At 46.5% G+C, this 25173-nt stretch overlaps 1 protein-coding gene across 1 annotated transcript in view; it reads right to left on the bottom strand.

The window, feature by feature from the left end:
* LOC119309319 overlaps positions 1 to 25173 on the bottom strand; it is a 204879-nt gene that overhangs the window by 170654 nt on the left and 9052 nt on the right. The gene's annotated exons all lie outside the window — the stretch shown is intronic.

Raw genomic sequence — 25173 nt, 5'->3', positions numbered from 1 at the left:
AAAATTCTGTAGAAGAATATTATCAGGAATTACAAACTGGCATGATTAGATGTGGTATTGTTGAGGAGAATGAAGCTATGCTTGCACGTTTTCTGGGTGGATTAAATAGAGAGATTCAGACCATTCTAGACTATAAGGAGTATACTAATATCACTCGTTTATTCCATCTTGCTTGTAAAGCTGAACGTGAAGTGCAGGATCGACAAGCATTGGGGCGAACTAACTTTTCTGCAGGCCGACCTTCATCATGGACACCACGTGCATCTTCTACTTCAACTGCACCAGCACCTCCATCCGGTGCCACCTCCAGCCGTGATACAAGAAAACAGGCACAACCACCATTATCTGCCAAGAGCGCACCTGCGGGGCCTGCACAGCGTTCTTCTTCTTCCATGGCATCAACAGGGCACACAAGTGATATTATTTGTCGTCGTTGTAAGGGAGGAGGTCATTATGCGAGAGAATGCAAATCTCCGCGTGTGATGATTGCTAACGCGGATGGTGGATATGAGTCCGCTAGTGACTATGATGAGGAGACTTTGGCTCTCATTACACGTGAAGAACATGGTGGAGATGATTCTGATCATGAGACGCAATACATGGCTCCTGAAGACGCTGACAGGTATGAATGTTTAGTTGCTCAACGTGTTTTGAGTGTGCAGGTCACACAAGCTGAGCAAAATCAGAGGCACAATTTGTTCCATACCAAGGGAGTTGTTGATAGAGGCGAGGGTCCCGATCTTTCGATGAGATGATAACTATCGATTTGGTGGAGATGACTTTGACAATCCGACTACAAACGTGCACGACGTTGCGCCTTAGCAATCGCTAAACCAATCTCCTGAGGTTACTGACGATGCTGGAAGCATGGTCAGCCTGACCACGAAGGTCTATTCCTGCAAGCAATCGAAGAACGAGCAAGAATATGATAAAGCAATCTGAATATTGCAAATATATATGAAGTATTGATAATGGTGGGGATCCGGAAGCGGTCTTGGTCTGGTCGTTGGACACAAACGAAGTACACGAAGTTGCAATGGCTAACTTTTAACTAAACAAATCCCAAGGAAAAGCTACTAGATGGATCTACTTATATAGGAGCAAGGGGTGGCGGCCAAGGAGGTGGGAGGACGTCCCAAGGCAGCCTAAAACTAAATCTAGGTCGTACAAGGCCAATGGGCCCAAGTGGAGGTGATGTAACACCTTTGGACTTGTAGTTTGACTCGGATTCTGCTGCAGCATTAGATTGTTTCGTCCACAACTCAACGCTCCGGACGAATTTGAAGGTGATTCCAATTGGGTTGGAAAGTGCACGAAATCTAGTTTCCAACAAAAAAAGAATCACCCAATTCGGAGTCCGTATGAAAAACTTGTGTGCGTTTTGAGTCAGGTATGTCTGTGCAGTCCGAATCTGAATCCAGAACGTGAGAGACTTGGACTCTATCTTCTCTTGGGCCAAAAGTGACGTGAGAGAACTTTTTGGACAGCAAATAAACATCTCTTTCTTCCTTATCTTCATATGTGGATTGTACAAATGTCCCATACACCTGCAATTAGACAAAACACAAAAGTTTGTGAAGTATTTTTGTTCTGGATAACATAAATAGATTATTGAATAGTTTGCACTAGAAATCACCTGACAAATATGCATATATGCAATATTTTTGGTCATATCCAAGGTAGTCATGTCCTCATCATATGGTGGAACCCAACGCGTACGCATAGCAGTTTTCAAAGCAGCCCAAGTAGTTGGAATAGGATATAATCTACAATGTTCAGACCACCATACACATGCAAAACTAGTGAAAGCACAAACGGCAGCAGCAACTCGTCTCTCCTCAGGATATTGTAAACATGTAAATCGTTGTTCAGTTTCTAACTCCCAAGTAAGATATATATCAGGAACATATCTACCCTCAAATGGTGGAATATTCAATTTCAGTTTAGGAATATGGACATCATCTCGTACCTGAGGTGGTGGTGCAGGCCTACCATTACGAATATATACCTGAGGTCGACCTGCTGGTGGTGGTACAGGTGGCTGCACGTAGTGTTGATTTTGATCAACCTCATCCTCATAATCTCCCACATAATCATCCTCCTCCGCATCAGCAGCAGGAGCCACAGAAGTATCAACAGCAGCACCAACAGTTTGGCCAAAGGCAAGAGGAACACGGCTTGCTCGGCGGAGGTCTGCTTCGCGACGTGGAGGTAGTCGTTGTTGTTGTTGTTGGAGAGGTGCGTTAGGTGCAGCGGGTGGTGGTGGTGGAAGACGCGCGAGCAATTCATTAAACTTGTTATCGAGCTTTGTTTCGAACGTCTTCTCAAGGCCAGTGATCTTCTCCATGGCCTCTTCAAAATTGTTCAGCACATCTTGCACCTGTTCAGTCATCATTTGCTGAAACTTATCATGAAGCTCCTTGTTCGATAAATTCTCCCAGTCAATCTCGTCGGCTTGTGATCCTGGCATGGTTAGCAGCAATAGAAACACACAAGAATATGATCCTACAGACTACGAACAAGTGGTGGTGGTGGGTGTCACAAATCCGTCAAGCAAATCTCAAATTCTTACCAGTTCTTACCCAGCAGCAGGCGGTGATCGGCAACCGTTGTAGTCAAAAACTCTCAAAGCTTGGATAGAGCGATTACCAGGGAGAGTGAAACGCACGACGTAGATGTATGTGGAGCTGGGAAGGCTTATAATATGGTAGCAAAAAGGGTCAGCAATAATCAATTCAGAGATGCAAAGTTGAATAAACGCTCAACGACGGTACTGTGCTGGTCCTAGGCTAGACTGTGCTAGAGACGCGAGCCTAGAACACTAACAAAATCACGGCGCGGCACGTAAACAAGGGAAAAGCACACTCTGGAATTTTTTTTTCGCTCTTTTTTTTTGCGTTTTTTTTGCGCTGCTTTTTTTTTTGCGAAAAATCACTATAATGGCGAGTGTCTCAAAACTCTTCTTAGCTCAAACTGACAGGATGGGCACGAAATTTTTTTGACCAATTTTTTTTTTGACTGCCCGGACACAAAAACTGGAAACGGGTCAAAAAAAACTTCCTATAATGGCACCTGTCTCAAAACACTCAGAAACACCTAAAAATAGGATAGCCAGAAAATTTTTCGAAAAATGCGTTTTCGAAAAATTTTGGGCCTAAACGGAGCGTGGCTACCCGACTCTTTTTTTTTTCCGAAACCTACTCCGGCAAGGAAACACGAATCGGAATCTGGATGGATCCCGAAAACAAACCTAATAAGCAAGGAACTCGGATTGGTGGTGGATATATGGTGGTGGTATATGGCAGCGGTGGTGGTAGCGGTGGTAGTATATGGATATGGATCGGTGGTGGTATATGGGCACGAATTGGTGGTGGTATATGGATACGAATTCGGAGCGGTGGTGGTAGATGGCAGGGGCGATGATGATGGTGCGGCGGCGGCGTGACAACTTATGACCAGAACTCGAAACTCTAAAAGACTAGACGCTAAGACCAGCAACTAGACACGACGATGTAACCGCAAATTCAACAAAGCAAAACCCTAAAAAGATTATGCAAGGCTCAGATTGGTTCGGATATGATGAACTAACCCTAATTTTTTTGTGGCTTTTTCGTGGACTATAGGTATGAAGAACAGACTCGATCTAAACTACGAAAAACTGTAAAATCTCACCGAGCAACCTGGAAATCTGATACCACTTGATAGAGGCTAAGGTGTCCCGTCTTTCGATGAGATGATGGATATCGCTTTGGTGGAAGTCGACTTTGACGATCCGACTACGAACGTGCGAGGACGTCGCGCCTTAGCAATCGCTAAACCAACTCCGAGAGGTTATTGACCACGCCGGAGCACGATCAACCTGACCACGAGGGTCTGTTTCCTGCGAGCAAACGAAGAACAAGCAAGAAACTAAGATTGCAATCTGGATATTGCGAATATAAGATGAAAGCTTTATTGATCAAGGTGGGGTTCTGTGACGCCTTTGTCTGGTCGTTGAACACAAACGAAGTGCGCGAAGTTGCAGCTATGGCGAACTTTTAATCTAAACAAAACCCAAAGTCTAAACGATGCCCTAAGGGCTGTATATATGGAGGAAGAGGGGGGGAATTTCGTGGCCCTTGGTGGAGGGGTCCGAAATCAACCCTATCTCTTGTTTCCCCACACATACGGACTCTAAAAATAGCCTATAATTATGTATTTCGAAATTACATGGGCCTGGCCCAATAATAAGGTGACGCAGCACCTAAAATAGCCTCGGGACGAAATTTATGAAGTGGCATCTTGTATATTTCGTCCAAGGCTTCATGCACCCATTATGGTGGCTTCAAAGTCCTGAAATCATCACTTGTAACTCCGTTCTTGTTTCCCTTGCGCATGCCATCATCTCCATGCTTGTTCTTGCTCCAATGTTCATCCTTCTCCAAGCTAGGCCCTTCATTTGTAAGCAAAACAAATGTATCCAATTTAGGCAGCATCATATTCTCATGAAGATTAGAATCATTACCAAGAAACGAAAGTACCTGGTAATTTAGTTGGCGTGCACGAGCTCTAGTAATTGGTCCAGTATGTATAGCAGCAGGGGCTGTGGGTGTAACAATTGTATTGATGTCCTCATCAGAGATTATGAGGATGAGGTTGATCAAAATCAGCACTACGTGCCGCCACCTGTACCACCACCAGCAGGTCGACCTCAGGTATATATTCGTAATGGTAGGCCTGCACCACCACCTCAGGTACGAGATGATGTCCATATTCCTAAACTGAAATTGAATATTCCACCATTTGAGGGTAGATATGTTCCTGATATATATCTTACTTGGGAGTTAGAAACTGAACAACGATTTACATGTTTACAATATCCTGAGGAGAAACGAGTTGCTGCTGCTGTTTGTGCTTTCACTAGTTTTGCATGTGTATGGTGGTCTGAACATTGTAGATTATATCCTATTCCAACTACTTGGGCTGCTTTGAAAACTGCTATGCGTACGCGTTGGGTTCCACCATATTATCAACGTGAATTGCTTCAAAAATTGCAGCGTTTAAGACAAGGGAAAAATTCTGTAGAAGAATATTATCAGGAATTACAAACTGGCATGATTAGATGTGGTATTGTTGAGGAGAATGAAGCTATGCTTGCACGTTTTCTGGGTGGATTAAATAGAGAGATTCAGACCATTCTAGACTATAAGGAGTATACTAATATCACTCGTTTATTCCATCTTGCTTGTAAAGCTGAACGTGAAGTGCAGGATCGACAAGCATTGGGGCGAACTAACTTTTCTGCAGGCCGACCTTCATCATGGACACCGCGTGCATCTTCTACTTCAACTGCACCAGCACCTCAGTCACGTGCCTCCTCCAGTCGTGATACAAGAAAACAGGCACAACCACCATTATCTGCCAAGAGCGCACCTGCTGGGCCTGCATAGAGTTCTTCTTCTTCCATGGCATCAACAGGGCACACAAGTGATATTATTTGTCGTCGTTGTAAGGGAGGAGGTCATTATGCGAGAGAATGCTGGGGTGTCCCGTCTTTCGATGAGATGATGGATTTCGCTTTGGTGGAAGTCGACTTTGACGATCCGACTACGAACGTGTGAGGACGTCGCGCCTTAGCAATCGCTAAACCAACTCCGAGAGGTTATTGACCACGCCGGAGCACGATCAACCTGACCACGAGGGTCTGTTTCCTGCGAGCAAACGAAGAAGAAGCAAGAAACTGAGATTGCAATCTGGATATTGCGAATATAAGATGAAAGCTTTATTGATCAAGGTGGGGTTCTGTGACGCCTTTGTCTGGTCGTTGAACACAAACGAAGTACGCGAAGTTGCAGCTATGACGAACTTTTAATCTAAACAAAACCCAAAGTCTAAACGGTGCCCTAAGGGCTGTATATATGGAGGAAGAGGGGGGAATTTCGTGGCCCTTGGTGGAGGGGTCCGAAATCAACCCTATCTCTTGTTTCCCCACACATACGGACTGTAAAAATAGCCTATACTTATGTATTTCGAAATTACATGGGCCTGGCCCAATAATAAGGTGACGCATCACCTAGAATAGCCTCTAGACGAAATTTATGAAGTGGCATCTTGTATATTTCGTCCAAGGCTTCATGCACCCATTATGGTGGCTTCAAAGTCCTGAAATCATCACTTGTAATTCCGTTCTTGTTCCCCTTGTGCATGCCATCATCTCCATGCTTGTTCTTGCTCCAATGTTCATCCTTCTCCAAGCTAGGCCCTTCATTTGTAAGCAAAACAAATGTATCCAATTTAGGCAGCATCATATTCTCATGAACATTAGAATCATTACCAAGAAACGGAAGTACTTGGTAATTTAGTTGGCGTGCGCAAGCTCTAGTAATTGGTCCAGTATGTATAGCAGCAGGGGCTGTGGGTGTAACAATGGTATTGATGTCCTCATCACTTTCCCAAGATGTATGCGTCAAACATTTGGCATAAGGAATAGCAAAAGTAGGATCATGCGCATACAAGTCTTTTATGTGCTCAAAGCCAATGACATTCAATTCAAGTTTAGTGACAAGCATGCATATGCGGGAAAGAGCATCCGCCACTATATTTTCCTTACCCTTGATGTACTTGATAACATAAGGAAATGACTCAATGAACTCACTCCATTTTGCGTGACGCTTGTTCAACTTAGTTTGGCCCTTTAAGTACTTAAGCGTTTCACGATCGATATGAATGGATATGAATGATAAATTCATGATGGCGAAGATATGTTCCCATTCATGCAAAGCTTGCACTAAAGCATATAGCTCTTTGTCATAGATGGGGTAATTGAGTTGCCCTCCAGAAAGTTTCGCACTAAAGTATGCTATGGGGCGCTTCTCTTGCGTTAACACACCTCCTATGCCATTACCACTAGCATCACAATGAATCTCAAAAGGTTTGTTAAAGTTGGGTAAGGCAAGCACGGGAGCATGAGTAAGCAAATTTTTAAGCTCATTAAATGATGTATCTTGGGATGGTCCCCAAACAAAAGGTGTATTTTTCTTAGTCAAGGAATGTAAAGGTGAAGCAATGGTACTAAAATCCTTCACAAATCTATGACAGAAACAGGCTAAACCAAGAAAACTACGCACTTGTTGCAAGTTGGTTGGTTGAGGCCAAGTATTAATAGCATTGATCTTAAATGCATCTACATTTTTTACCCTTAGAAGACACAACAAAATCCAAGAAAACAAGCTTATCGACACCAAAAGGGCATTTGTCCATATTAGCATAAAGTCGCTCTTTCCTAAGGGTTTGCAACACGGTTCTAAGATGGGTGACATGATCTTTGAGGGATTAGCTGAAGACAAGAATATCATCAAAATAGACCACAACAAATACACCAATATAGGGACGAAGAACAAAGTGCATGACTTGCATGAAAGTTCTGGGTGCTTCAGATAAACCCATTGGCATAACAAGCCATTCTTATAAGCCAAATTTCGTCTTCAATGCGGTTTTCCATTCATCACCTTCTTGGATGCGTATTTGATAGTAGCCACTCTTAAGATCAATCTTAGAGAAAATGGTGGCTCTGTTAAGCTCATCAAGCATATCATCTAAGCGTGGAATATGGTAACGATATCTAACGGTGATAGCATTGATGGGACGACAATCGGAAACCATGCGATAAGTACCGTGTTTCTTTGGAACAAGTATGACCAGAACGGCACAAGGGCTCAAGCTTTCACATACTTGACTATTGTCGATGAGTTATTGTACTTGCCGTTGGATCTCCTTAGTTTCCTCGGGGTTGACGCGGTAGGGAGCCTTGTTTGGTAGAGGTGCTCTGGGGATGAGGTCGATTCGGTGCTCAATCCCTCGTAGTGGAGGTAGACCCGGAGGTAGCTCATCGGGGAAAATATCCTGGAATTCCTGCAAAAGAGAAGACAACACTAAAGGTAGATCATGAGAGGTGTTAGTTTTTGGTGCCTCGTCCTTGCACACAAGGACATATTGCATAACACTTGATGGGTTCTCACACACTTCTCTCATCTCACTTTTGGTGGCAAATAGGACTAAGTTTTTCTTGTCGCTCATCATGGAGGCACTCGATTTTGGCTTGTGTTGCTCACTCTCTTTAGGGTGGGTCACTCTCTCGCTCTTTTCTCCACGATGGGTGGCTTGCTTGTTGGCGATCACTTGACTTGGAGACATAGGTCATAGCACGTACTCCTTGCCTTTCATATTGAAGCTATAGTGATTGGTACGCCCGTTGTGAATGACGCCTCGGTCAAATTGCCATGGTCGACCAAGAAGGAGGTGGCAAACAGATACCGGGACGACATCACACTCCAAAGTGTCTTCATATGCTCCAATTTTGAAGGAGACTTTGACCGTATGCTCAACTTGTATAGTGCCTAAATCACTTAGCCATTGAACCTTGTAGGGGTGTGGGTGCTTCATCTTGACCAATTGGAGCTTGGAGCATAGTTCTTCACTTGCCAAGTTGTGACAACTACCTCCATCGATGATAACCTTGACGGAACTTCCATTGATGCTGGCCTTGGTGTGGAAGATGTGGCATCTTTGGTCTTCGTCTTGTTGATGTTGAAGAGTCAAGACTTTGGAGACAACGAGGGCGGGGCTCGAACCCTTATCACAAAAGACTTGATCATCTTCATCTTCGTTCGCACGCCGGTGCATGGCCACTTGCTCAAGGGCTTCCATCTCCTCTTCACTCATGGAGTCATAGGTTCCATTGTCATTGAGGATCATGGTGCACTTGTTGGTACACTCAAACGACTTGTGTCCTCGGCCGCCGCATGTGAAATACTTGCTGGAACTTGTCTAGACGGTCTCATCGGTTGGAGTAGATGATGAAGCTCGCGGCTTGAAGTTGCTTGTAGTAGGAGGACGACCTGAGGTTGTCGAAGTTTTCTTGTAATTCGACTTGTCACTGTTGTTTGTAGATGGCTTGGGTGAGGTAGAAGGTAATGGAGTCGTTGAAGCTTGGGTGTTGGAGAAGCCGTAGCTCTCGGACGAGTACTTGGCGTACTTGAAGTCATCTTGCACTTCATGTTCCGCTTTGGCAGCTTGATGCACGAGCTCAATGAGGTTGGAGTAGGGTTGGAAGTCGGCAATCTTCGTGATGGGATGATTGAGGCCACTCAAGAAATGGGCCATAGTTTGCTCATCATCTTCCGTCACATTGGCTCTTATCATGGCAATCTCCATTTCCTTGTAGTATTCTTTAACGCTCTTTGTTCCTTGCTTGAGGAGTTGCAGTTTCTTGAAGAGATCACGGTTGTAGTAGGTTGGCACACAGCGTGCGCGCATGACATCTTTCATTTCCTCCCATGTGGTGATTCGTGGTTCACCTCTTGCTTCTCGGCGTTCAAGGACTTGTTCCCACCATATGAGCACATAGTCTTGGAACTCAAGGGATGCCATAGCGATCTTCTTCTCTTCCTCATAGTTGTGCAAAGGAAAGATTTTGTCAACCTTCAATGCCCATGAAAGGTACTCTTCGGGATCATTGCTTCCATTGAACTTGGGCATGGTGAAATTGAGCTTGCCATAGCGTTGCTCTTCATTGTGTTGGGGTCGAGGGTGATGATGACGCCCTTGACGTGGAGGGTTGTCAACCTCATGTTGCTCTTGGCATGGAGTATTTCCATAGTCATCTTGCTCTTGATGAACTTGAGGTTGTGGAGGAGCTTGTTGAGCTTGTGGAGGAGCTTGAGGAACTTGACGATGCACTCTTGCTTGATAGTTCCTCTTTTGGATTTCTTCGCGTAGTGCTTCCTCTTGATTGCACCTATGACCATTGCAGTCGGCGATGGCGCGACTTGTGTCATGTAGTGCACGTTGCGCCTCAAGTGCTTGGGCTTCACGCTGTTGTTGTTGTTGACGGAGTGCTTCGACGTCTTGTTCATCTTGGTGTTGGCGCGCTCGTTCTTCCACTTGGTGATGTTGACGTTGACGATTTGCTTGCTCATCGAATTGCTCTTGTGGATGGTTTCCGTGAAGAGGGTTGCACTTAGCATGATGGTCTTGGCGCGCGGTAGAGTGTTTGCTGTCCGTTTAAGTGAGCCGGAGAGAGTGTCACCGGAGTGATGACCCAAGCGACTCCGTCTTGAGTAGGATGAAGTGGTGGAATGGCGGTTGATCACCAAGGCACGAATCTCATCCATTATTGCATCATTCTCTTGTTTGTGTGCTTCGAACTTGTTGTCGAAGTAGTCTCTCATTGCTTGTTGTTCTTGATGTAAGGCTTTTTGTGCACCGAAGAGGTGGCTCTTGGTGACATAAGATGACATGTCATCATCTTGCTCGATGAAGAGGGGGTTGGTAGAAGAACTTGGCCTATCCATCATTCCAAGCAAATATGTGAGTGGGAGAAAGAGAAGAACTTATACCAAATGTACCTTGACCAGTGTTGAAGATGGATCAAGGATCACTCTAATGTGGAACAAGGAAATAACACAATTGGTACCAATTCTTGTAGGTTCTCACACCTACACAAGTAGAAGCTTATGGTGGAGCTCGGTTAGGATGGTGGCACAAAATTTGATGCAATTGTTAGTGAGCTTCAATAATGTTGGAAAATATTCACAAATTTGCAAATGCAACAAGTAGACCAATGGCAAGATATGGTACACGAAACACACACACACAAATAGATAAGTGGGGTCGTGCAACCAAGGAATGAGCCAAAATGTGGAGTCCACTAAATGCTCTTGTTGCACAACACTAGAGAGACGCTGGCACGATTGCACAATAGGTGTATACGGAACTTGTGCACAACCTACTAAGCAAAAATGCAACGACTTCTATCCCAAGTATGCTATATGTATGGTATTCCGGTGGTATGATCCAAGATGATGACAATCTTAATGTAGTATGATGCTATGGTTCTTGCTTATAAGCTCTTTACTTATCTTTCCTTTTTGGTTAAAAGCTTGTTTGGCTCTTTCACTTTTGAGCTCTTTTCTCATGCAAAACTTCACGAACCAAGATAGAAATTGTGTATGCGATGACAACTTTGTGACACAAAAGATGATGCCAAGATATGCACCACTATGATATGGTATGTATGTTATGGGAAGTATGATCATTAATGTGCACAAGTCATGTTGCCAGCAATACTCAAAGGCTAGTCTCGATGGGTAAGCAACGCAAAAGTAAGGCTATGTGGTTATCAATGCAATGCCATGGAATAGACAAAGATGTCGTCGAGGTTATCACTGCGGTAGTCATTTGTAAATCACGGACGGTTGTTGGCGATGACGAGTCCTTGGCGAAGATGAGTAGTGGTGATGATGATGTCGAACCATACCTATATAGCCGAAACACAATAGGACACGGGAACCACAACTCAAATTCCCAAAGATCAAAACGGATCAAAATTGTTGGAGGTGGTAGCGGTCAAGCGATGGTGGTGCTTGCGAAAAGCGGTGGTGGTATGGGAGTTCATAAACGGTGGTGGAAGGTGGAGAGGTGGTGGTGGCCGAACTGATTAGCGGACGTCCAGTGGGGAGCGGTCGTCCGGTCGTCGGACATCCGGTGGCTGGCGGATGTTCGGTGCTTGGGTGAAATCGGGCACGAGATGAACAGCTCGGGTTCATGGTGGAGATGATGAATTTGGTCAAATCCGAGTGATTTTGTGGATGGAAATGGTGGAGAAGGTGGGGGAAAGCTAGATCCACACGTGGCAAAGCAAATCCATGGATCAAATCCAGCAAAACTTCATCACACCAACAAATCACAAAAATAATTGGGGCTATTTTTGGTGGGGATTTTCGGATTAGGATGAAAAACAAAAATAATTGGGGCTATTTTTGTTTCGGATTGGGAGGAGGTCGATTTGATGCTCAATGCCTCATAGAGGAGGTAGACCCGGAGGTAGCTCATCGGGGAAAACATCTTGAAATTCCTGCAAAAGAGATTGAAACACCAAAGGTAGCTCGTGAATGGTGTTAGTTTTAGGTTCTCCATCCTTGCACACAAGGACAAAGTGCATCACACTCGATGGGTTCTCACACACTTCTCTCATCTCACTTTTGGTGGCAAATAGGATGAGGTTTTTCTCTCTAGGCGAAGAGGCGCTCAAGTTTGGCTTGTGGCTCTCACTCACTTTTTGGTGGCTCACTTTCTCACTCTTCTCTCTATGGTGGGTGGCTTGCTTGTCGGCTATCACTTGACTAGGAGACATAGGTCGTAGCACATATTCCTTCCCTTTCATCTTGAAGCTATAGTGATTGGTTCGCCCATTGTGAATGACACCACGGTCGAATTGCCATGGTCGACCAAGAAGGAGGTGGCAAACGGTCATTGGGACCACATCACATTCCAAAGTGTCTTCATATGCACCGATTTTGAAAGAGACTTGGACCATATGCTCAACTCGTATAGTGCCGGAGTCACTTAGCCATTGAACCTTGTAGGGGTGTGGGTTCTTCTTCTTGACCTATTGTAGCTTGTAGCATAGTTCTTCACTTGCCAAGTTGTGACAACTACCTCCATCGATGATGATCTTGACGGATCGTCCATTGATGCGGGCCTTTGTGTGGAAGATGTGGCATCGTTGGTCTTCTTCTTGTTGATGTTGAAGAGTTAAAACCTTGGAGACAACGAGAGCGGGGCTCGAATCCTCATCACAAAAGACTTGATCATCTTCATCCTCGTTCACGCGCCGGTGCATGGCCACTTGCTCAAGAGCTTCCATCTCCTCATCACTCATGGAGTCATATGTGCCATCTTTGTTGAGGATCATGGTGCGCTTGTTCATGCATTCATAGGATTTGTGGCCTCGGCCGCCGCAAGTGCAACACTTGAAGGAGCTTGTCTTGATGGTCTCATCGGTTGGAGTAGATGATGAAGCACGCGGCTTGAAGTTGCTTGTAGTAGGAGTGAGACGACTTGAACTTGATGAAGGTTTCTTGAAACTTGACTTGTCGTCGTTGCTTGGAGAAGGCTTGGTTGATGTTGGAGGAGTCGATGAAGCTTGGGTGTTGGAGAAGCCGTAGGTCTTGGATGAGTACTTGGCGTACTTGAAGTCATCTTGCACTTGACGTTCCGCCTTTGTAGCTTGATGCACGAGCTCAATGAGGTTGGAGTAGGGTTGGAAGTCGGCGATCTTCTTGATGGGATGATTTAGTCCATTCAAGAATCGTGCCATTGTTTGCTCATCATCTTCCGTGACATTGGCTCGAATCATGGCAATCTCCATTTCCTTGTAGTATTCTTCAACACTCTTTGTTCCTTGCTTGAGGAGTTGTAGCTTCTTGAAGAGATCGCGGTTGTAGTATGTTGGAACAAAACGTGCGCGCATGACATCCTTCATTTGAGCCCAAGTGGTAATTGGAGGTTCACGTCTTGCTTGTCGGCGCTCAATTACTTGTTCCCACCAGATGAGCACATAGTCTTGGAACTCTAGTGATGCCATTGCGATTTTCTTTTCTTCCTCAAAGTTGTGCAAACAAAAGATTTTGTCGACCTTCAATGCCCATGAGAGGTATTCTTCGGGGTCATTACTTCCATTGAACTTGGGCATTGTGAATTTGAGCTTGCCATAGCGTTGCTCTTCATTGTGTTGTTGGCGATGGTGTTGATGACGCCCTTGACGTGGAGGGTAATCATCCTCATGTTGCTCTTGGCGTGGATGAAGTCCATGATCACTTGCTCTTGTTGACCTTGAGGGTGAAGTTGAGCTTGAGGAGCTTGTGGAGCTTGACGTTGCACTCGCGGATGGTAGTTCCTCTCTTGGATTTCTTCTCGAAGAGCTTCCTCTTGATTACGCCGTTCGCGATTGCGGTTGGCGATAGCTCGACTTGATGCTTGAAGGGCACGTTCCGCTTCAAGAGCTTGTGCTTCTCGTTGTTGTTGTTGAAGACGTTGAGTCTCGGCATCTTGTTGCTCTTGGTGTAGACGCGCTCGTTCTTGTTCTTGATGGCGCCGTAGTTGTTGTCGTTCTTGAGCTTGAGCAAAAGCGACTTGATTTGCTTGAGGACAGGGGACTTGCTCATCGACTTGCTCTTGTGAATGCTTGTCATGTAGTGGGTTGCGGGATGCATGATGGTCTTGACGCGCGGCTCGTCGAAGAGTGTTTGATGACGGTGTACTTGAGCCGGAGAAGGAGTCGTCGGAGTGTCGACTTGAATGGCTTCGTCTTGAGTATGACGATGTAGAAGGAGGCCGGTTCACCAACAAGGCACGGATTTCGTCCATTCTTGCATCGTTCTCTTGCTTGTGCGCGTCGAGCTTGTTGTCAAAGTAGTCTCTTGTACGTTGCTCGGAGAGTCGCAAGTCGGTGGCGAGGTTGTCGATGCGGTCGTTCATAGCTTGTTGCTCTTGATGCAACGCTCGTTGTGCACCAAAGAGGTGGCTCTTGGTGACGTATGATGACATGTCGTCGTCTTGCTCGATGAAGAGTGGGTTGGTAGAAGTACTTGGCCTATCCATCATGTCAAGCAAAATGTGAGTGGTAGAAGGAAAAGAACGAATACCAATGTACCTTTGACCGATGTTGAAAGTGAATCAAGTTCACTCAAATGCGGACAATGAAATAGCACTTTTGGTACCAATTCTTGTCGGTTCTCACACCTACACAAGTAAAAGCTTATAGTGGAGCTTGGTTAGGATGGTGGCACAAAAATTTATTGCAATCGTTAATTTGACTCAAAGATGTTGAAAATGATTCGCAAATTCGCAAATGCAACAAGTAGACCAAGCAAGTATGGGTACACGGAAACACACACGCAAATAGATAAGTGGGATTGTGCACTCCAAAAGTGAGCCAAAATGTGGAGACCACGAAAATGCTCTTGTTGCACAATACTAGAGAGACGCTAGCACGATTGCACAATAGGCGGATACACAAACTTGTGCACAACCTACTAGGCAAAAATGCAACTATCTATATCCCAAGTATGCTATATGTATGGTATTTCGGTGCAATGATCCAAGATGATGCAATATGACAATCTTAATGTTGTATGATGCTATGGTTTTTGCTCATAAGCTCTTTGCTTATCTTTCCTCTTTGCTTAAAAGCTTGGTTGGCTCTTTCTCTTTTGAGCTCTTTTCTTATGCAAACTTGTCGAACCAAGATAGCAATTGTGTATGCTATGACAACTTTGTGACACACAAGTGGATCCCAAGATATGCACCACTATGCTATGGTATGTATGGAGTATGATCCCTAATGTGCACAAGTCACGTTGCCGGCAATACTCAATGGCTAGTCTCAATGGGTAAGCGACGCGAAATGAGGCAATGTGGGTTATCAATGCAATTGCAAGTTATGACAAAGATGTCGTCGAGGTTACCGTCCGTAGCGAAGATGAGTAGTCGACGAAGATGAGCGTTGGTTGTTGATGTCGCACCGTACATAAATAGCCGAAACACAATAGGACACGGAGATCACAACTCAAATTCTCGAACCCAAAGTCGAATGGTGGTACGGAGGTTGTGTCGTGGTATTTTGGCAGGTGGAAGTGGTGGTGTTGGAGGTGGGGGAGTATATAGTCGTAGGTGGTGGTGGTGGAGGACTGCAAAGATGCAGTTTCGGCAGAGGAAGCCGGATGATCCGGGCCAGGAGCCGGATGATCCGGGCGAGTCCGGATGATCCGGGCCAGGGTCCGGATGATCCGGGCAGGTCAAACGCGGTCGGGAGCTGCTCGGGAAGAACTCGAAAACGGCGAGAAATTCGGCTATTCCGCAGATTTTGGATGGATTTAGAGGGGGAGAAGGTGGGGAAAAGCAAGATCCACAAGTTACACACCGAATCCACGGATCAAAATCAACAAATCTTCATCAAAACCAACAAATCACAAAAAAAAAAATTGGGGCTATTTTTGGTGGGGATTTTCGGATTTAGGACGAAATCAACAAAATCAAGCTAGAAAAAGAGGGGTAGGGGCTCCAAAAACGTGATCAACCTGGCTCATGATACCAAGATGATGTAGGGCGGAACCCTAAGTAGTCAATCTTTCACGTTTGGAGGGATCCCACGGGAGAAACACGAGAAACGCGCGGAAATCACATAGGGGAACACGAGGGAAACGAGAGAGAATCACTAAACCGAACAAGAATCGATTACATGAGTGCTAGATCATCACACACATAAGGTAACACATGGTCCACAATCAACAAAGGGAAAGGATACAACGGAACCGTTCTTCTCCAAGAGGAGGCCTTGATGTTCTTCCCTAAAGAGGGGTCTTGAATCCGCTTGGGGATCTTCTCCGGAGAGGTCCTGATCTCCGAGGAGAAGTATCCAAGTGGATGAGCAAAGGTTCTCACACAAAATGAGCTAATCCAATGCTAAGTCTCAAAAGGAGGAGGAGGAGTCCTATTTATAGGCTAGGGGGGCGAAGGGGGTACATGGGCTCAGCCCAACACGCGCACACAGGCGCTGGCCGGATGATCCGGGTCCGGAGCCGGATGATCCGGGCTGGTCCGGATGATCCGAGTGGAGGCCCGGATGAGCCGGATGCTCGGCTGATGGAGGCGCAGGGCCGAATGTCTGGCTGGGTGTCCGGATGGTCGGGGCAGGGTCTGGATGATCCGGGACGGGGTCCGGATGATCCGGCTTCAGGGGGAAGCTTCTGTTGTCTTGGGGTGATTTAGCCGGATCGTCCGGGCCGGGGTCCGGATCGTCCGGGCTCTGTCCGGATCATCCGGGCCTCCGTCCAGATCGTCCGGCCAGTCTGGTCCTTGGCGTTTTTCCTCTCCGTCTTCACGCATGTCTTCCGCTTCCGGTTCTCCTTGCTTCCTAGCTTCTTCACGGTGAACTCCTTGGTACCTGAGTATGCATAGCGTTTCCGTTTGAGGTAGTAACCATGTCTCATGTGAATCGAAAGGGCATTGGGAGAGGAGAGATGTCACCTCGGTTTCGAGAGCTCTTGCACGTGCTCGAGTTATAGGTCCAAGTGGTGTTGTAGTGGATGTAGATGCGTCCATGGGGATGATCATGGGATGCTCCGCATCATCTCCCCCCCTTGTGAAAGATCCGACCTCGGGTCGAAATCCTCATCACCATGGTACGGGGATAGATCGGAGACGTTGAAGATGTCACTCACGTTGTACTTGTCGCGTGGGAGGTCGATCTTGTAAGCGTTGTTGTTGTAGCGTGCTAGCACCTTGAATGGTCCGTCGGCTCGAGGTAGAAGCTTGGACTTGCATTCGTTGGGGAAGCGATCCTTGCGAAGGTGCAGCCACACTAGGTCTCCAATGTTGAATATCATGGGTTGCTTGTTGATGTTGTGCTTGGACGCTAGTCGTTGTACTTGGCGCTCGATGGTGTGCCTTGTATCCTCATGCATCTTCTTGATGTAGCTTGCTCATGCACTCGCATCCATGTTAGTGTGCTCTTGTAGAGGAAGAGGTAGTATGTCCAATGGTGACAACGGGTTGAAGCCGTAGACAACCTCGAAGGGGGACTTGCCGGTAGTTGAATGTCTTGCACGGTTGTAGGCGTACTTGGCAATGGGTAGACACGCCTCCCACTCCTTGATGTTCTTCTTGATCAACACACGAAGTAGAGTGGATAGTGTCCGGTTTGTCACCTCCGTTTGGCCGTCGGTTTGAGGATGGTATGCGGATGAGAACAAGAGCTTGATTCCGAGCTTGGCGCAAAGAGTCTTCCAAAAGTAACTCAAGAACTTGACGTCTCGGTCGGAGACGATTGTCTTTGGTACTCCATGGAGGCGCAAGATTTCCCTACAAAAGAGATTGGCAATATGTGAAGCATCGTCTATCTTGTTGCAAGGAATGAAATGTGCCATCTTAGAAAATCGGTCCACAACGACAAACACGGAATCCTTTCCATTTTGAGTTCTAGGCAAACCAAGTACAAAATCCATACTAATGTCTTCCCATGGTTGATAAGGAATAGGAAGAGGCATGTAAAGACCATTAGATAGAGCTTTTGACTTAGCTTTGCGACATGTAGAGCATCGGGTGGTGAAGCGTGAGACGTCGCGGACCATCTTTGGCCAAAAGTAGTTCTTGGAGAGCGTGGCGAACGTCTTGTCGCATCCAAAGTGTCCCATGAGTCCACCTCCATGAGCCTCTTGCAAAAGTAGCAAACAAAGAGAAGACTCGGGAATGCATACTTTGTTAGCTCTCATAAGGTAACCATCCTTGATGTAATATTTTTCCCAAGATGTATGCGTCAAACATTTAGCATAATGAGGTGCAAAAGATGGATCACTAGCATACAAGTCTTTCATGTGCTCAAATCCAATGACATTAAACTCAAGTTTAGTCACGGGAGTGCATATGCGAGAAAGTGCATCGGCAACTACATTTTCCTTACCCTTAATGTACTTGATCACATATGGGAAAGATTTGATAAATTCACTCCATTTTGCATCACGCTTATTCAACTTAGTTTGACCTTTCAAGTACTTAAGTGTTTCATGATCCGTATGAATGACAAACTCATGAGGTCTAAGATAATGTTCCCAAACATGTAGTACACGCACTAGAGCATACAATTCTTTGTCATATGTGGGGTAGTTAAGTTGAGCACCGGAGAGTTTCTCACTAAAATATGCAATGGCTCGTTTTTCTTGCAATAAAACTCCGCCAATTCCGGTACCACTTGCATCACAATGAACCTCAAAAGTTTTGTCAAAGTTAGGCAAAGCAAGAATCGGAGCATGTGTAAGCAAAGACTTGAGCTCTTCAAAAGCGGTGGATTGCAAAGATCCCCAAACAAAAGGAGTATTCTTCTTGCTCAAAGCATGCAAAGGAGCGGCAATTGTGCTAAAATCTATCACAAAGCGACGATAAAAACCTGCAAGACCAAGAAAACTTCGCACGTGTTGCAAATTGGTGGGTTGGGGCCAAGTTTTAATTGCTTCAATTTTAGTTTCATCAACATGGACACCCTTGGAAGAGACAACGAAACCCAAGAAAACCACTTTGTCAACACCAAATGTGCACTTTTTCATGTTGGCATAAAGGCTTTCCTTTCGAAGCGTTTGCAAAACAAGCCTAACATGATGAAGATGTTCTTTCATGGTTTTGCTAAACACAAGAATATCATCGAAGTAAACCACAACAAAGATTCCAATGTAAGGTCGAAATACATGATGCATAAGACGGACAAAAGTTCCGGGAGCTTCCGATAAACCCATAGGCATAACTAACCACTCATATAAGCCAAATTTAGTATTGAAAGAGGTTTTCCATTCATCACCCTCGTGAATGCGTATTTGATAATAGCCACTTTTAAGATCAATTTTTGAGAAAAAGTTGGCTCCACTAAGTTCATCAAGCATATCATCTAAGCGAGGAATGGGATGCCTATAGCGAACGGTGATAGCATTAATAGGTCTACAATCAGAACACAAGCGGAAACTTCCATCGGGCTTAGGCACAAGTATAACGGGAATGGCACAAGGGCTTAAGCTTTCACGTACATGACCGTTGTCGATTAGTTGTTGTACTTGCCGTTGAATCTCCTTGGTTTCTTCGGGATTGACATGGTATGGAGCTTTGTTTGGAAGTGGCGCTCCGAGGATGAGGTCGATTCGATGCTCAATGCCTCGTAGAGGAGGTAGACCCGGAGGTAGCTCATCGGGGAAAACATCTTGAAATTCCTGCAAAAGAGATTGAAACACCAAAGGTAGCTCGTGAATGGTGTTAGTTTTAGGTTCTCCATCCTTGCACACAAGGACAAAGTGCATCACACTCGATGGGTTCTCACACACTTCTCTCATCTCACTTTTGGTGGCAAATAGGATGATGTTTTTCTCTCTAGGCGAAGAGGCGCTCAAGTTTGGCTTGTGGCTCTGACTCACTTTTCGGTGGCTCACTTTCTAACTCTTCTCTCTATGGTGGGTGGCTTGCTTGCCGGCTAGCACTTGACTAGGAGACATAGGTCGTAGCACATATTCCTTCCCTTTCATCTTGAAGCTATAGTGATTGGTTCGCCCATTGTGAATGACACCACGGTCGAATTGCCATGGTCGACCAAGAAGGAGGTGGCAAACGGTCATTGGGACCACATCACATTCCAAAGTGTCTTCATATGCACCGATTTTGAAAGAGACTTGGTCCGTATGCTCAACTCGTATAGTGCCGGAGTCACTTAGCCATTGAACCTTGTAGGGGTGTGGGTTCTTCTTCTTGACCAATTGTAGCTTGTAGCATAGTTCTTCACTTGCCAAGTTGTGACAACTACCTCCATCGATGATGACCTTGACGGATCATCCATTGATGCCGGCCTTTGTGTGGAAGATGTGGCATCGTTGGTCTTCTTCTTGTTGATGTTGAAGAGTTAAAACCTTGGAGACAACGAGAGCGGGGCTCGAATCCTCATCACAAAAGACTTGATCATCTTCATCCTCGTTCGCGCGCCGGTGCATGGCCACTTGCTCAAGAGCTTCCATCTCCTCATCACTCATGGAGTCATATGTGCCATATTCATTGAGGATCATGGTGCGCTTGTTCATGCATTCATAGGACTTGTGGCCTCGGCCGCCGCAAGTGAAACACTTGAAGGAGCTTGTCTTGACGGTCTCATCGGTTGGAGTAGATGATGAAGCACGCGGCTTGAAGTTGCTTGTAGTAGGAGTGAGACGACTTGAACTTGATGAAAGTTTCTTGAAACTTGACTTGTCGTCGTTGCTTAGAGAAGGCTTGGTTGATGTTGGAGGAGTCGATGAAGCTTGGGTGTTGGAGAAGCCGTAGGTCTTGGATGAGTACTTGGCGTACTTGAAGTCATCTTGCACTTGACGTTCCGCCTTTGTAGCTTGATGCACGAGCTCAATGAGGTTGGAGTAGGGTTGGAAGTCGGCGATCTTCTTGATGGGATGATTTAGTCCATTTAAGAATCGTGCCATTGTTTGCTCATCATCTTCCGTGACATTGGCTCGAATCATGGCAATCTCCATTTCCTTGTAGTATTCTTCAACACTCTTTGTTCCTTGCTTGAGGAGTTGTAGCTTCTTGAAGAGATTGCGGTTGTAGTATGTTGGAACAAAACGTGCGCGCATGACATCCTTCATTTGAGCCCAAGTGGTAATTGGAGGTTCACGTCTTGCTTGTCGGCGCTCAATTACTTGTTCCCACCATATGAGCACATAGTCTTGGAACTCTAGTGATGCCATTGCGATTTTCTTTTCTTCCTCAAAGTTGTGCAAACGAAAGATTTTGTCGACCTTCAATGCCCATGAGAGGTATTCTTCGGGGTCATTACTTCCATTGAACTTGGGCATTGTGAATTTGAGCTTGCCATAGTGTTGCTCTTCATTGTGTTGTTGGCGATGGTGTTGATGACGCCCTTGACGTGGAGGGTAATCATCCTCATGTTGCTCTTGGCGTGGATGAAGTCCATGATCAACTTGCTCTTGTTGACCTTGAGGGTGAAGTTGAGCTTGAGGAGCTTGTGGAGCTTGACGTTGCACTCGCGGATGGTAGTTCCTCTCTTGGATTTCTTCTCGAAGAGCTTCCTCTTGATTATGCCGTTCGCGATTGCGGTTGGCGATAGCTCGACTTGATGCTTGAAGGGCACGTTCCGCTTCAAGAGCTTGTGCTTCTCGTTGTTGTTGTTGAAGACGTTGAGTCTCGGCATCTTGTTGCTCTTGGTGTAGACGCGCTCGTTCTTGTTCTTGATGGCGCCGTAGTTGTTGTCGTTCTTGAGCTTGAGCAAAAGCGACTTGATTTGCTTGAGGACAGGGGACTTGCTCATCGACTTGCTCTTGTGAATGCTTGTCATGTAGTGGGTTGCGGGATGCATGACGGTCTTGACGCGCGGCTCGTCGAAGAGTGTTTGATGACGGTGTACTTGAGCCGGAGAAGGAGTCGTCGGAGTGTCGACTTGAATGGCTTCGTCTTGAGTATGACGATGTAGAAGGAGGCCGGTTCAGCAACAAGGCACGGATTTCGTCCATTCTTGCATCGTTCTCTTGCTTGTGCGCGTCGAGCTTGTTGTCAAAGTAGTCTCTTGTACGTTGCTCGGAGAGGTCCTGATCTCCGAGGAGAAGTATCCAAGTGGATGAGCAAAGGCTCTCACACAAAATGAGCTAATCCAATGCTAAGTCTCAAAAGGAGGAGGAGGAGTCCTATTTATAGGCTAGGGGGGCGAAGGGGGTACATGGGCTCAGCCCAACACGCGCACACAGGCGCTGGCCGGATGATCCGGGTCCAGAGCCGGATGATCCGGGCTGGTCCGGATGATCCGGGTGGAGGCCCGGATGGGCCGGATGCTCGGCTGATGGAGGCGCAGGGCCGGATGTCCGGCTGGGTGTCCGGATGGTCCGGGCAGGGTCCGGATGATCCGGGACGGGGTCCGGATGATCCAGCTTCAGGGGGGAAGCGTCTGTTGTCTTGGGGCGATTTAGCCGGATCGTCCGGGCCGGGGTCCGGATCGTCCGGGCTCTATCCGGATCATCCGGGCCTCCGTCCGGATCATCCGGCCAGTCTGGTCCTTGGCGTTTTTCCTCTCCGTCTTCACGCATGTCTTCCGCTTCCGGTTCTCCTTGCTTCCTAGCTTCTTCACGGTGAACTCTTTGGTACCTGAGTATGCATAGTGTTTCCGTTTGAGGTAGTAACCATGTCTCATGTGAATCGAAAGGGCATTGGGAGAGGAGAGATGTCACCTCGGTTTCGAGAGCTCTTGCACGTGCTCGAGTTATAGGTCCAAGTGGTGTTGTAGGGGATGTAGATGCGTCCATGGGGATGATCATGGGATGCTCCGCATCAGAATCCTACCAAGAACATGAAGAACACGAGTGGGGAAATGAGGGGAACATGAGAGAAACACGAGATAAATCACTCAACCAACAAGATATAGTCACACATATGCTAGATCCTCGAAACACAAAGAGATACATGATTCAAATCCAACAAAGGACGATACAAGTGACGGTAGTTTTTCTCCGTCAGGAGGTCTTGAGGGGTTCTTCCCGTAAAGGGGTGTTGATATCCGCTTGGGGATCTTCTCCGAAGAGGTCGTGAACTCCGAGGAGAAGTAACCAAGTGGATGAGCAAAGCTCTCACACTAATATGAGCTAATTCTTTGCTAACCCTAACTAGGAGGAGGAGGAGGAGTTCTATTTATAGTCTAACTGCAAAAGGGGGCGGAATGAAGGGGTACATGGGCTTCGAGCCCGAAGCTGCGCACGCACAGGCAGCGGACGTCCGGTCTCTACCAGTCGTCCGGTCGCTCGTGGAGGTCCGGACATCCGGTAGATCTCGAACTTCCGCTAATTTCGTTCTGTGATCAAGTTGTCTGACGTCCGATGTGGCCGGTCGTCCGGTGGGTTCGATCCGCTCGCTGGACAGTGTTCGTTGTAGCACTCGTCGGCTGGGTCTTCAGGCGCCGGACGTCCGGTCCTGGTCGGACGTCCGCTCGTTGGAGCGTCAGGCACCGGACGTCCGGTCCTGGGCGGACATCCGCTCCCTAGAGCTTCTTAGGCGGATCTTCTTCTTGTCCTTCATACTCGGTGTCATCGCTGTCTTGGCCATTGGATGTAGCTGTTCCGTGGCCTTCTTCTCAGTACCTGATCACACACAGTGTTTCCGCTTGTGGTAGTAGCCATGTCTCATGTGTACGGAGGGGTAATTCGGAGAGGAGCGAGTTCACCTTATCTTAGATAGCCTTTGCTCGAGATCTTGTCATTGGTCCAAGTGGTGTAGTGGGAGATGTAGATATGTCCATTTGGATGATCGTGGGATGCTCCGCATCATCGCGTCTTTGAAAAGAAAGGCGAATGATGATGCTGCCGGGCCCTCTCCTTCGTTAAAGAGGTATGATTCTTTAACACGCACTCAGTGGATAGATCGTACGGTGACGTTTCCTGCTGTGCCATATCGCAGGAGGAGTGCACGCCAGTCTGTATTAGGAGACCTGGCAGGCCAGGCACGGTCTAATCCAGCCCCGGACCCTTCCACAAGGACTGGAGGGGATGCGGGAGCAATGCTGGATTGTCATCTCCTAGAGGATTCGGATAATGTATCTGTCACCAACTCCGAAGTGGAGAGTGTTATGAATCATCGGCGGCGGAGAGCACTTATGCATGACCCAAATTTCACCGAAGAGGCATTCAACGCTTTCAGCTCAGCGGATGCTTACATCCGATCTGCTCGAGATGGACTTGCTGGAGCCACTCAACAACTTTCCAAGGATATGCGGGTAAGGACTTTTTGTGCAGATTCAATAATCATATGCCAGTAGCCCTCGAGTCTTGAAGCAGTTGGCCCAACTGATTTAAGGGTCGTTACATCCTCAAGTACTCACGGTGAAAAATAACACATTATCTAAGGAGCTAGAAGAATGCCGAACTAAGCTAACTGTTGCCACCGCCGAACTGGAAAATTTAAAGAAATCCAAGAAGGCACCTGATGGTAAGTACAACAGGAGCCCAGAAATAAGTTTCCATGCCTACAACGATGTTGCTTAAATATGCATCATTTCGCTGGTAGGGTCGACAGATCAGCTGGAGGAGAGGCTAAGGGCTGCTCAAGCGGACAATCAACTTGCCGAAGGGCAAGAAGCCGCTGGTAAACATGTATTGACACGGACCATTAATGAGAAGAACAAACTATAGGATGCAAATATCAAGCAAGCCGAAGAACTGAAGGATTTAAGAGCCCAACTATCGGACGCTTTGAAGGAGAACAGGAAGCTGTAAGGCGCCATATTCAGTATGCTCTTTAACCTGACTTTCACATGGTCTCCTGATTGAAAATTTTACAAGTTTGTTTCTGTAGGTGTGTTGACCGGAGGTCCCGAGGGAGGAGTGTCTAGATTTCAGGGGACCTGCTACAACAGCTATCCAAAGTGCACGAGCGAGCTCAAAAAGCAATGATGAACATGGCTAAGGCTGTAGGGCCATCCGATCCACCTCCAGGAAGTATGGAGGAGCTCGTGAATTTATTCAAGGGAGCTCGTCACTGTTTTGAGCTATGGAAGATATCAGCATGTCGGGAAGGTGCACGAGAGGCCTGGGCCATGGTGAAAACACGGTACACAAGACTTGATCCGAATCATATGGCCCAGGTCGGACCTCGGGGACCAGATGGACAGGAGATTCCTGCTAGCTTAGTGTACGACCAAGTCAAGATAGCCTCTAAGTTTTCTCAATAGGATTGTAAACTAGACAAGCTGTTAGATGGTCTAGAGGAGGAAGAACTGTTTGAGTCAAAGTAGCAATGTACTTTTATCAACAAACTTATCTCCAGCCGAACTGTAAAATG

The sequence above is a fragment of the Triticum dicoccoides genome, chromosome 5B (assembly GCF_002162155.2).
Source record: "Triticum dicoccoides isolate Atlit2015 ecotype Zavitan chromosome 5B, WEW_v2.0, whole genome shotgun sequence".
Classification (NCBI taxonomy): domain Eukaryota; kingdom Viridiplantae; phylum Streptophyta; class Magnoliopsida; order Poales; family Poaceae; genus Triticum; species Triticum dicoccoides.
This window is presented reverse-complemented; position numbering and strand designations above follow the sequence as displayed.